Here is a 12,580-nt window from a genome sequence, read left to right as displayed (position 1 = left end):
TTTGTAACACGGACGAACAGTTTCCATGTTCTCCATGCCCTCGTCCGAAGGCCAGCAGGGCGCTGTGGGCACACACCCCGCTGAAGCGGCTCCTCCGACACAGCACCGACGGCCAAACCCACCCCCAGTGCCTCATGTCAGCCAGGGAAAATAATGCCATTTGGCTCCTTTCTGACATGGCATGGCACACTGACCGGTTACTCTCACTGCATGTAGCGGATCTGTGCTAAACACTGAACGGTTGTGAGGCGCATTCCTCAAACACACAGCGTGTCGGCTCACAGGGACCCTAAAAACATCTTAACCAGGGAAAAGGAAACACAACAGAATGGGTTTTATCTAAAGGCCTGCGCTCCCAAACACTGCAGTGCTTTTTAGAACCAGCTAAACCCGGCCATGGGCTGCCCAGAGGGGCACCAGGTCGTGCTCTTTGTGCTGGGAAGGGCAGGAAGGCAGCACGTGCACTTTGCTTTTCTGCAGCTCATCCCGAAGAGCTGTTTGCACTGACTGACAAATTTTAACTTGGAACGCCCATGCAAAGCATGCGCTATACCTTTTTACATAAGTAAATATTGCCTTTTACAGGACATGAGGCTGAGACCCGGCTACAAGTCAACGCCAGTGGGAGCAGCTCCCAGATCTGTGTCCCATTTGAGGGTAGCTGGTGCAGACCCTTGAGCTGCTCCCTGTCCCCCTGCTGCCAGGGGCTGCCAGCCAGAGCAAGAGCAAAGCTCCCACAGGTTTCCTGGATGGACATAGCAATAGCTGGGGCTGTGAGTGGCCACAGGGCGAACAGAAACAGGGCTGTATGTGGCCACAGGGCGAACAGGAATGGGTGCGGTGGCTGCTGCCACATCCCAGGGGCTGCACGGCTGGTTCTGTGCTTGGGCTGCTCAGATCGCTTTCCCAACATCACACAGTTGCAGATAGATCAGACGGGCTAAAAGCCTTTCTTAGGACTGACCAACGCTTCCCCAATTTCCTTTCTCTCTTCCACGTGTCCACCCATCAGCTCCCCAGCAAGCTCTGCTCACGCTGCTGCGGACAGCGGATGAGTAAACACGTTGCAAGTGTGGCTGAGCCAAGGCTGCCCTTCCAAGGTTAATTCATCCCGTGTTACTCTGCCTCAGCACTTTCTGTTTGTCTGAAGCGGATCTACCCTTTAAGAGAAGCCTGCCTTTCACACACCACACAAAGGGCAGGTGCATTTACTAATGTGGGGACACACAAGAATCCTTTGAACAGAAGGAGCTGTGTACGGTGAATGAGTAAGAAACTGGACAGAGTTGCTGATGCAAAATTTTTTAGCTTATTCTGTGGTCAAAACTGGAATCTCGCTGCTTGCTCCCTCCGTACCAATTCCTGATGTTTAATATTAGCCTTCTGGAGACACCCTATACTGTCATCTCTCAGGCATTTAGTGGGAACCCAAGGGAGGAGGTTCAGCTTTAAGGAATGCCCTGTTTCCCTTACAAACACAGAAACTTAACTGTCTACGCCCCAAAGAGCTATCAGGGAAAGTTTAAGCTTCTTTGTCAAGCTGTTGTTCTTGGCTCACGTTTCCATCAAAGCTGTTTTCCTCATCACAACTCACTTATTGTTTCACATACATTCACCCGGTTTGAAGGCAGATTTCTGCATCCTGCTTTGTCAGCATCAGCTATTCATAGAGGAGCTGACGCAGAAGTCACGCTCAGTGTGTTTTTCTTTCCGTTTGTAAGAAATGGAGAAAAAAGTCACAAAGCTGTAAACAGAGGGCATGGCAACCCACTTCTTGTGTGAGTTAGATGAGTGTAGCTACAAAACGTGTAATATAGTGCCTTGGCCTGTGAGGAACAGACAACGTAGAATCACTAAGGTTGGAAAAGCCCTCCAAGATCAGCTGCTCCAACCATCCCCTACCACCGATGGCACCACTAAGCCGTGTCCCCGAGCACCACATCCAACCTCTCCTTGAACACCCCCAGGGACAGTGACTCCACCACCTCCCTGGGCAACCTGTCCCAACGCCTGACTGCTGTTTCTGACAGAAATGTCTCCTCATTTCCAACCTGAACCTCCCCTGGCTCAACTTGAGGCCATTCCTGAGGCCACCCATGAGAAGAGGCTGACCCCCAGCTCCCCACCCCTTCCTTTCAGGCAGTTGCAGAGAGCAATGAGGTCTCTCCTGAGCCTCCCCTTCTCCTAACTAAACAATTCCTTTTCCCTCAGCTGCTCCTCACAGGACTTGTGCTCCATGGCTGAGGATTGGGGCCTTATAGGGCCACGAGGGGCCATGAAACAAAAGGTGTGGAAACTTGAAAGCCGGGTGTTTCAGGCCGAGGGTGTTGGTACAATGCTGGTGAAGGGCCTGGAGCACAAGTCCTGTGAGGAGCGGCTGAGGGAGCTGGGGGGGTTTGGTGAGGAGGAGGCTGAGGGGAGACCTCATTGCTCTGCAACTGCCTGAAAGGGAGGGGTGGGGAGCTGGGGGAAGGCTTATTCTCACGGGTAACTGATAGGACCAGAGGGAATGGCCTCAAGTTGAGCCAGGGGAGGTTCAGGTTGGAAATGAGGACACATTTCTGTCAGAAGGAGCAGTCAGGCCCTGGGACGGGTTACACGGGGAGGCGGCGGAGCCCCCACCCCTGGGGGTGCCCAAGGCGAGGCGGGACGCGGTGCTTGGGGACACGGCTGGGTGCCCCCGGTGCTCGGAGATGCGTGCACCACACGCACCCAAACCCATCTCCCAACTTTTAACAACTCCGTGCCTCACCCCCGACCCCACCACATCCCCCCCAGCCCCACCTCCCCCCCTGCTACCCCCCCCTCAGGCCGCCGGGCCCCGTAACCGAGCACCGCCCCCCCCCCCCCCCTTCAGGCCGCGCAGCCGAGCGCCGAGCGAGCGGAGGCAGCCGCGCCCCGGGCGGCGGCGGCGGGGCCGTGGCAGGAAGCGGCGGGGCCGGGCCGCCCCCCCCCGCAGGCCGGCACCGGGTGAGCGGCGGCGGGGCCCGGCCGCGGGGAGCCGCAGGGAGCCGGGGAGGGGGGCTCGGGGCACCCCGGGATCCCCTAAAGGGGGGTGAAGGGGGCGCCGGTGCCCTCCTCCCCCCTTCCTTTCCCGCGGGGGTGGTCCCGGGGAGTTTTTTTTGGGGGGGAGGGTTTTAGGGGGGGGAGAGGGGGGGGTCGTGGTCGCGACATGGTCGTGACAGGGGTGTGTTGTAGGTGCCGGATGTCCTCGAGCAGCCCCTGGGCCCGCCTGGGAAGGAGGAAGGAGGAGGCCGGCAGGCGAGCGGTGAGCCCCCAGGTCTCGTTCCCTGTCCCCCTGCCCCGTGTGTGTCCCCCTCCCCCCCGTCCCCATCCCCGCTGTCACTTTCCCCCCATCCCCTGTCCCCCTCTCCCCCGTCCCCCTGTTCCCTGTCACTTTTCCGTGTCCCCATCTCCTCCACTGCTCCATTTCCCCCTCTCCCTGTCACTTTTTTTTTCCCATCCCCATTTCCTCCCCTGTTTCTTCTCCCCCAGTGCTAGTTCCCGTCCCGTCCTGTGCAGGTGCTCCCGGCCGAGCTCCCCTTGGCCACGCCGTGGGGCTGGGTGCTGTGGGTGCAGCTGCCATGTTTGGCTGGGCACCGCCGGGCAGGTGCTGCTGGCAGGGCCTCCTGCCCTGCACCACAACCAGGACTCGTCCCAGCGCTGCCTTGAACCCGCATCCAACCCCAAAAGGATTTCGGGTCGCGTTGCCCAACTTACAAGGCAGTGAGCTGGGCAGCAAGATGTCAGGGTGTAGGGTTGGGGGTTCAATGGGGGCCATGCGCTCCTTATCTCGTCCGCAGGAGCTGTGAGGTAGCACGGCGTGGTTAGGAGTTAGCTGGGTAAGAGCTCAGCGGGGGTATGACACCCCACTGTCATTTATGGTACTTTTGTTTGGGGGCTCCAATTTGCTCCCCAAGGTCTGCGTATGTATTTTAAACAAAGGGTTGATGTCCGTGAGTTCTGCAGTGCTTACAATCACGTAGCTGATTGCACTGCTGGCTGTTAGTTTAATGAATCAGGCAGAAGATACGCTGGAGTACGTGGGTTGCTTTTCTGTCATGTAGTCGATTGTCGATAGAAACAATACCATGCTTGCTCTTCTCTTTTTCTGTCTTCAGAACTGTAGCTGGCTAATTCTGAGTTCTCACGGAGTGTTGAAACAGTACAGGGAGTGTTTCAAGTGTAAATGCCTCTTCACAAACTTTCTTTTTTAACATTAACACATACCCAACAACTTAATGCTTTCTGGACCCGCAGTGAGGCTGCAACCTGTTTGTAACTATTAATGTGTGATTTTTCAGATTAACATTTCTTACGCCCAGTAACGAATCGTACATCTTATCATAGAGCTCATCAGATAACTTCCTCTAGCATCTGATTTGAGGGACAACTTCAGCTAGGCCGTTTCCATCTTTCCTACCCAGTGTGAGGGTTTGCAGACGGTAAACTAATTCTTCTGTGTGTGTGTGTTACAGAGATTCTCTGTAGGTACTTCCCTCTCAATTTGTTACCTTTGTTAATTATTTTTTTTAAAAAATCCTTGCTAGTCAAAACTTTTTATGGTGAGATATTTCTGGTTATGTGCATTTGAAACACCAACCTTTTCTCAGCAGGCTTTTGTTGCTAAATGTATTTTTCGTAGTGTGTTGCAGGGTGGGGTGGTCTCTTAACAGAACTGGGCTCTGTCTTTTCTGATTAATCAGCTGCCTTCCCTGCGAGAGAAAACCCTGTCAATTTGCGGCGAGTTTGGAGCCTGCTGGGCTAACACACGCTCTTCAGGAACCCCCTGTGGCAGGGGAGGAGAAGGGTAGGGATGCCTGGGAAGTTCCCTGCACAAAGCAGGGGGATCAGGGGGCTTGGAGCAGAAACACAGAATCCAGCACACACTCAGCTCTTTTAATAGCTGTGCTTTTACACAACAGGAAGAAAAAAAGTAGTAAGCCAAAACGTGTTTTATTTTATGCTTATTATTTTCAAACTACTTCCTTATTTGAAGACCATTGATTCAACCAGAATGATTTGATTGCCTTTGGCTTGGTGCTGTGTAATAAACATTATGCAATTGCGTTGTGCCTGCCTGTTCGTTAGCTCTTCCACGGGTAGCTCAGTGAGTTTTCCTGACGCTGTCTTGTTATCGGTCTCTGAAATCACTGTGGTAGGTTTGTTTTAATTCATCGGGTGAAGCTTACTTTAGAAAGTACTGATCTGGTTAATCTATGGTTCCTTAGGTATTTTGAGTGAAAAAAAGGGAAATCTGTTGCACTGTGTAACCTCTTTACCTAGTTCACAGGTAGCAGGCACTCGGACTTGCTCATTTTGATCTGCTGCGGCTGCGTTACAGCGCATGAAACTCGACTGCGGAGTGTGCACTGCTTAAAATCATCATCGGTATTGCATGGCAGGAGCTGTAATCTGCGTGAACCTCAGCTCCTAATTAATGAGGAGGAAAGTTGAAATAGAAATTAAAGTAAATTAATTGGGTGTGGTTGTCCATCTCCTGAGTTACTGAAGGATGGTGGAAATCCGAGCGCTCTCCTTGTTATTTGCAGTACTGTGGCAGCTTCTGCTGAATCTTTGTGAAGCCCCAATTCCCAGCATTAAGGAATAATGCTTCTGACATGGTGTGTGCTTAGAGTTTCAAACTATGTGAGGGTCTTTAATTTTTACTACATGTTGGGAATATGAAAAGTGTATGTTGGTAAAGATGGGTAGCTTTTCTCTCAGATTGAATTCAATCAATTTCTTTTAAATACCAGCAGTAATCTTTTTTCAAAGAGATTTTTGAATTATTTTGTTTTGGCTAAGCTTGTTCATGCTGAGGATGGCAAAAGAATGTGTTCGATTTGAGCAGTTTGGAAGTTTTCATGTTTGTATACAGTCATCCTGGTGTTTGTGTTGCCTTACTAGACTTTCCCCTTGTGTAAGAAATTGTTAGTTTGATTTGTAGGGACAGGGAAATTTCAAATTTAATATAGGGAGCCTACAAAACAAGTTTGTCGGAGTTGTTAATGAAGTAAGCACTTATTCCCTTGAACAGGTAATAGCTTGATGTTGATGTAATTACTATTTTTTTTCCCCACCCTGAATATTAGGTCAAAATGGACTCTGGTTTCATTAAATTTGGAATAAACCAATAGCTATGTGGGAACGCGCAGTTGCATGCCTCACTACTTAGCTACAGGAGGCTTTCAAATAAGGACATTCTCACAGTTTGTCTGGCGTATTAATTTCAATCAGTCTTTCTGAATGGGAGTATAATTAGGCACAGCTGGATCATGGGGTTAATTGGGCAAAGTTAGAGAGCCCATCAGAATCAGACTAACTAATCTCCAGCAGCAGCACTTCCTCATGAGTAGTGAACTCGCCTGGAGTTGCACCCCCTTCTGCTGTGACTTGTTAATTGTGATACTGAGGGGAGACAGAGTAATTCCTCAGAAGAAGGGCAAAGGGTGACCTTGGTGTGCTACGGTTTCAGACCTTCCTGACTCTGCTTCAGTACAAGCAGCTTTTGTGCTGCTGGCCGTACTGTCTTTGGGAAGGGAGAGCAAGCTGTTCGTATTTAGTCTAAGAAATTGTCACTGTAAGAGTGGAGACATTAACCCGGCAATCCTGGATAAATTCCAGTTGAGGAGACTACACGCTGCCTATCTACATTGGTTTGGTTTTCACTCTTCTTGCACGCTGCTCTCCAGCATTACTGTGTGTGGCAGATGCTATGGCCCAGACTAACTGTTTTTCAGCGCTGGGGGGAATGAATCTCATGTGTAGTGTGCGTGTTTTCGCGTATGTTAAACAGTTTGGGATGAAAGGTGTTATGACTACCAGATACTATCACCATTTTATGAGCAGGATGTCCTTATTAGATTGGAATTGATGAACGCGTGCCAAATTTTGTGCATGGTGAGTCTGCCTCTGTCGAGATGCAAATATTGTGCTCAGTTTCCACGTTAAACCTCTTTTCCCCTTCATTTCTAGTTAGTGATCTGAGATTTTGTTGCAGAGATGCTGGCACAAAACTGAGCAGATTTATTTAGGGTGGCCCTTGCACATTTTAAGTGTTTAAGCCAGATTTACAAGAATATAGTCACTGATGATTCATGTTGAGATGATGTTTTTCTTCCTTGTAATGGAACATATGGGAGTACGTAGCATATGGTACTGCTGAGAAATGTTAGACGCAGAGCACTGATTTGATTTATTACACAGCAAAAAGTTTGGATTTTTAGTCTAACGCTGGGCAGAATGCTTTGTAAACAAGTCAGGCTGCTGCTTTGTATTGGATGCACTGTCTCGTGGTGGTAAAATTTCAAATAATTCCTGTAAATGAAAACAGCTTTCTTACAAAACTTGGGTTTGTTGCTGTTGTACTGCTGCAAATGTATGAATTCAATGGGTGTCTCATTAAGAGATGCAATTGTTTTTTTGAGACCAAACCAGCATTGGATTGTATTGCCTTGACAGTTCACCCAGCCTTCTAGCCGTCCAGGGGGTGTTTATCTTCTTACGGTTCCGTCTTTGCACCTTAAAAACTGAAATCTCATGTGTCTTATGTGGGGAGTAGAGGTGTTAAGAACATGTAAAGATATGGTTTTCTTCCTGTCTTAGTAGCCAAAGCATCTTCCTTCTGGTGTTCTTGTTCTTTGTTTGGTCTTCTCATGACTTAGGGAGTTTTTTTTCAGCGGGTGGGTGGTGGGAGTCAACGCACACCTTGATTCTTCCAGCGAACAAGAGAAAGTGTACAAAAGTGCAGCTGGAGAGCTCGTAAATTCCAGTCCTGCATTTCCTGGTGCTCTCCTGCATTTCTTAACTATTCATCTTTCAGGTGATTATAATCTCTTCAGAGCAGGCAGCACTTCTGCTGTGGCTTTGTAGCTCTTACTACAGTGTTACTGGAGCTCACAGGTGCTGTAGTAATACAGATAATAAATAGTTGGTCCTAAGAGTACATTAAGCTTTTTCAAAACTGATTTGAGCAATAAACAGGAACCTTATAATGTTGTTTCTGTTTATTTTTTTTTTCCCCAAAAGAAAAACTGAACTCTAACTTACTTGTAAACATTGAAGTACTGGTTAAAACAGACACTACAGCAAATGGTTACTGCTTCTATTTCTTGTGCATTTACTTATTTTGACTCCGTCAGAAGAAGTTTCAGTATGTTGTAACCATGAGGGGGGGTACGTTTGACATAATTTAAAAACTGATCTTATTTAGTAAAAGGAAGTATTATCTATAGTTGAGGGAATTAACTAATGACCTCTTGTTACCATCGCCTTCAGGATCTTAGATCCTCCCTTTGCTTGCCTCATTCTTAGTCATAGATTGGAAAAGGAAAACAGGCTTTTTTCCCCTCCCAGCTCTTAAGTAGTTTCTCAACTTCAGATGAACTGATCGGTGACCTAAACCATGTGCATAAACTGAAATCAAGAAAATATTCCCTCTTCGCTTGCAGAACATACTGCTTTTATTAGAGCTCACATAGCACATCGACTAACTCTGGGTCCCAGTTTTAACCTGTATGTAGAGTGTTTTTAAAAAGCATTGCCTCAAATTTTAATTTGTAACGTTTTTGATCTTAATGTTAGTTGGGGTTTCAATTTGAACTCTAAGCTTCTTTAAAAGAGGGGGGGGGGGAAAACGCTTCTTATCTGGAAAGTATGCGAGTGGCAGAGCAGATAAGATAATTGAGACCTAAATGTGAGCTGGGATGGAAACAGGCTCTGTTAAGAGTCAGGTCTCATCCGCTTTGCCACACTCAGGCGATGCTTTAATGCATGCTAATGCAATGAGTTTTGTCATCCTGTGGAGAACGCAGTGAGTTTGGACTCCTTTGCTTTTGCATTAGGAGAGTGGAGCCTGTAGCTGAAGTGTTAGAGGCGTGTTTTCATCTTCTCAGAAATTCTGTGTTCATCTGCGATGCAGACAGCCAAATAGGAGGGTTTTATGCCTTTCCTGCTTGTAACCACATTTTTCTCCTAAAGTGAGGAATAGAAACAAAAAACGTTCCAGCTTGTTGTTCTGCTTGGGCAGTTGTTTCTCATAATTGCTTGTGTGAATTTGTGTGTGGCTTTCTCGGTGACAGGATCCCCCCAAGAGCTGCCAAGCTTTTTATTTTAATTTTTTCCCATAGAGGAAGAGCTCCCGTTCTCACGTGTTCAGGGCTTGATGGTGGCCCAGGTGGGTAGGAGGTGGTAGTTACCTAAATTTAGGAAAAATGAGTAACTACTGGAATGATTTTGTTTATGTTTTACAACACAATGTCTTATTTAGACTTTAATTAAACTCTGCTTCTGCAATTTTCAACGTGGTATTTTAGGGTTGTTTTTCCCCAAAAGTACTCAATTCCAAATCAGGTTAAGCTCTGTTTCCGTAAGATCCTAGAGGCTTTTTTGTTGTTGTTGTTGCAGAATCATGGTTGGGCTTAGTCTCCTGCTGTGAGAAATACAGGCTGGGAATCAGACCCACTGCGGGTGATAGAAGCTGTAGTCCGGAAAAGGCCCTTATTCTTTGTAGTGTTGTATTAAGAAGAGAAGTAAATGTGTGATATACAGCAGGAACAGTTCAAATCCTAAAGTCTGACCAAATATTACCTCAGATAGGTGCTCCAAATTTCAGGTGTCACCAGCCGTTTCTGTTCGGGGTCTGCAGCTGTGCGCTGAGGTGAGGTTTCTGTCAGGCGTCGGTCGCTTGGCGCCTCAATACAGCAGGAAGAAAGTTGCTGGCTAAAGCTTGTTTGTTGTCCCTTTTTCCTGTCCACAGGGTGATTTTTGGGGAGAAGACGTTATATTTTTCAGCAGTTTTATGGCTTGTTGATGTGCTGAGCCCAAGCCAGGTGGAGGTGGCCGTATGAGAGCGATGTCCAACGTGCTGGCGTTGGAGGGACCGGGCCCAGGTCTGCGCCAGCCGGTCCGTGCCTGTGCAGCTCTGCTGGTGTTTAAGGTCAACTGCCTGCAAATCTTTTAGGAATACTAGTATTCAAATGCTATTTATAAGACCAGACTAATTTCTTTCTTCTTAATGATGGCCTTTTCGCTGATGACAGGGCTGGAATCCGGAAGGTCTGGATTCTGAATGCCACTCGTCAGCTGCGTATCCACAGGGAAGTCGTTTGCTAGATTTCTGCCTCTGTTTTTTATCTGTATTTAAATGGAGGGGGGGAAAAAAAAGATTGACTAATACCTGCCTCACAAGGCTGTGAGAGCGCAGTCAGTAGCCTCATGCTGTGAGATCTCTGGAAAACACTGCAGGAATGTGCAAGGGGCTTATTATGGCTAAAGCCGTGGTGAGGAGAGAACTGGTTCCACCTGGGTTATTGTCAGACCATTCATTAAGGAGTCTTAATAGCCAAAGTGATGATAGTAGCTGCTCCTGGCTTCACCCTCAATTACCCTGGGTAGGTGCAGGCTGCTGCAACACCAGAGTGCTGGTTTGGAGCAGGACTGAAGCACACGCGTTTATGTTCGAGTCCGCCCTGAGCTCTTCATTTCTGTTTCACGGCTGGATTTGCATGCAGGTCAGGCCGTAGCCTAAGTGAATTTTGGCAGCCTGACATAGCAATGATTGCTTATTCTGCCACTAGCGAGCCCTTAGTGCCTTCTTGCCAAAAGAAGTCCTGTATGTTCAGCTGAAACTTTGCTTAGTATCTGCCTAACTCTTAATTTGCAGCATTTTCACTTAGCAAATTGAACAAAACATAAAAAATGTCAGGCAACAGAACTCTTAGTAATCAATATTAAAAGTTGTAAAACAAATATAAAAACCTCTTAAGATTTGGCAACCTTCAAGCTCAGGTTGCATTTTGACAACCTGTGACACTTTTGTATGGATGATCCTGCTGTAGTTTTTAATTTATTTGATAGGTTGTTTATAAAATATGTGCCAGGATCTTAGCCCTTCTGGCAGGCATTGTAATAAGCAACTATGCAGGAGAAGGAGAAAACCTATTTTAGGAAAGACCAGATATCCCTTTTTTTTTTTCCAAAATGAAGTCATCTTGTCAGCCATTAATAAGATACAATTGTTAAAATTTAATAACTTTCTAAAAATTCAATAGCACCATACCCTTGAAGGCAAGAAAGCTGAGGCCTAAATCCAACCTTATTTGTGTTTGTCTTTGGGGCTTCATCTCTTCATGATTATGTATGTAAACTTCTCTGTGACTTGCCAGACTTGAAATGTATTGATTAAAATACGAAGTCAGGTTCCTACTGAAACACAAGGCTCCAGGAGCTAGGGGTCCAGATTTTGGGAGCATCAAACTGTGATTTTAAATGATGAGACTGAAAGTTAATATGAATTGATGACCATGCTGTGCAGCAGGTGCTGGAGAGAGGACAGGGCTGGAAGGCGGAAACTTGCCCTGCTGCAGGGGCAGTGCTGCAGAATTAGGCTGGCGGTGATCTCTTGAAAAGCAAACAAACAGAAAAAGCCCCATACCACTGTTCAGTTTGACTTGCTGAGTAAATTGGGCAGTTTCGCTTTCCGTTTCTTGTGCATTAGCCCGGTCTGGCGGCATTTGTGCAGTCTGGGGCTGCAAACTGCACTGGAACACTTGAGTCAGAAATCGCTCGCCTTCCTTTCGCTCGTGCTTTACCTTGTTCTGGAGCTTTTTCTACGGAAGACCATGTCTGGAGGTCTACCCATTACTTGAATCTGCATTTTTAGAAAGGATTTTATGGTTGGATTTGGAATATAAACAAGGAAAGGCTCTCTTGAAAGGCTGATGTGTTATGTTGCGTGTTAGTTATTTATTGCTTTATGGCCTACATAGAAAAATATCCCTGCTGTAAAAAGTAGGGAAAGACCAAAGCAGAATGCTTGTCTCGTGAGCACTGGCAATGCTGACTGGAAGGTGATGGCAAGAAAGCAGATGGGTGTTGCCAAACACAGTTTTATTTCATGCTTCAGGTATACGATGGCTTTCTAAAATGTTGGGGCCTGATACAATGTGATGGAAATCGTGTGACAGGTGAAGTTAATTTCTAAATATTCAATCCCGTGTGTTCTTGAAGGGTGAGAATTACTTGGAGTGCACAACCAACAGCCTAAAATTAGCAAAGGAAGTACCAATGCATATTAATTTTCTTCAAATAGGCTGTTTGTTTTACTTAGACAAATGAGGACAGTTTCCTTGCTTTTTTTTTTTCTCCTTTATTTTAGGCAGGTGCTTAGTAAGCAGTACAGCACAAGAGAAACCTTTCTGAGCACTGCTCAGCCCACCTGGCTCTCGGAGCCTTCCAGGGAACTTGCGGCGGCTGCGTGCAGCGTGAAACCTCTCCCCTGAAGGCCGCTGGGCTCCTGGAGGCAGGGCCTCCCCTTCCACAGGGCGTTTGCAGCTGTTGTCAGTGAAGCTGTGGGTGAGTCTCGAGGGTGCACAGAGAGGAAGTGGAAGAACTTTCGTATTTATGATCTCTGTCTTCCCAGTTGCCTTAAACAAAAAGGACGGCTCAATTCGTGCCGCCGTTTGTCAATCCAGGACTCCTGCAGAATTGGGTTGAAGGCCGAGCATCTGGAGGAATCTCCCTCAAGGTTTTTGTGTTCCTGCACCTGAAAAGCCATGTAGGAGCTGGTGGGATGGTG

The 12,580-nt window shown here is 47.3% G+C and overlaps 1 protein-coding gene across 4 annotated transcripts in view; it reads left to right on the top strand.

Moving 5' to 3' along the window:
- The first annotated feature begins 2,847 nt into the window (after positions 1-2,847).
- The window catches only part of TAOK3 (TAO kinase 3), an 82,044-nt gene continuing 72,311 nt past the window's right edge, over positions 2,848-12,580 (top strand). For 2 of the 4 annotated variants that reach the window (XM_027470278.3, XM_027470275.3), the window contains exons 1-2: positions 2,848-2,970; positions 3,199-3,268. The gene's annotated coding sequence lies outside the window, so the exon portion shown is untranslated. Of the gene's footprint in view, positions 2,971-3,198; positions 3,281-12,419; positions 12,578-12,580 lie in introns of those variants that run through there. The other 2 variants (XM_027470277.3, XM_027470276.3) reach the window with 2 other exon arrangements.

This window comes from Anas platyrhynchos, chromosome 16 (genome assembly GCF_047663525.1).
Source record: "Anas platyrhynchos isolate ZD024472 breed Pekin duck chromosome 16, IASCAAS_PekinDuck_T2T, whole genome shotgun sequence".
In the NCBI taxonomy this organism is placed as follows: Eukaryota; Metazoa; Chordata; class Aves; order Anseriformes; family Anatidae; genus Anas; species Anas platyrhynchos.
Note: the sequence above shows the minus strand (reverse complement) of the source record. Positions and strands in the feature narration are given on the sequence as shown.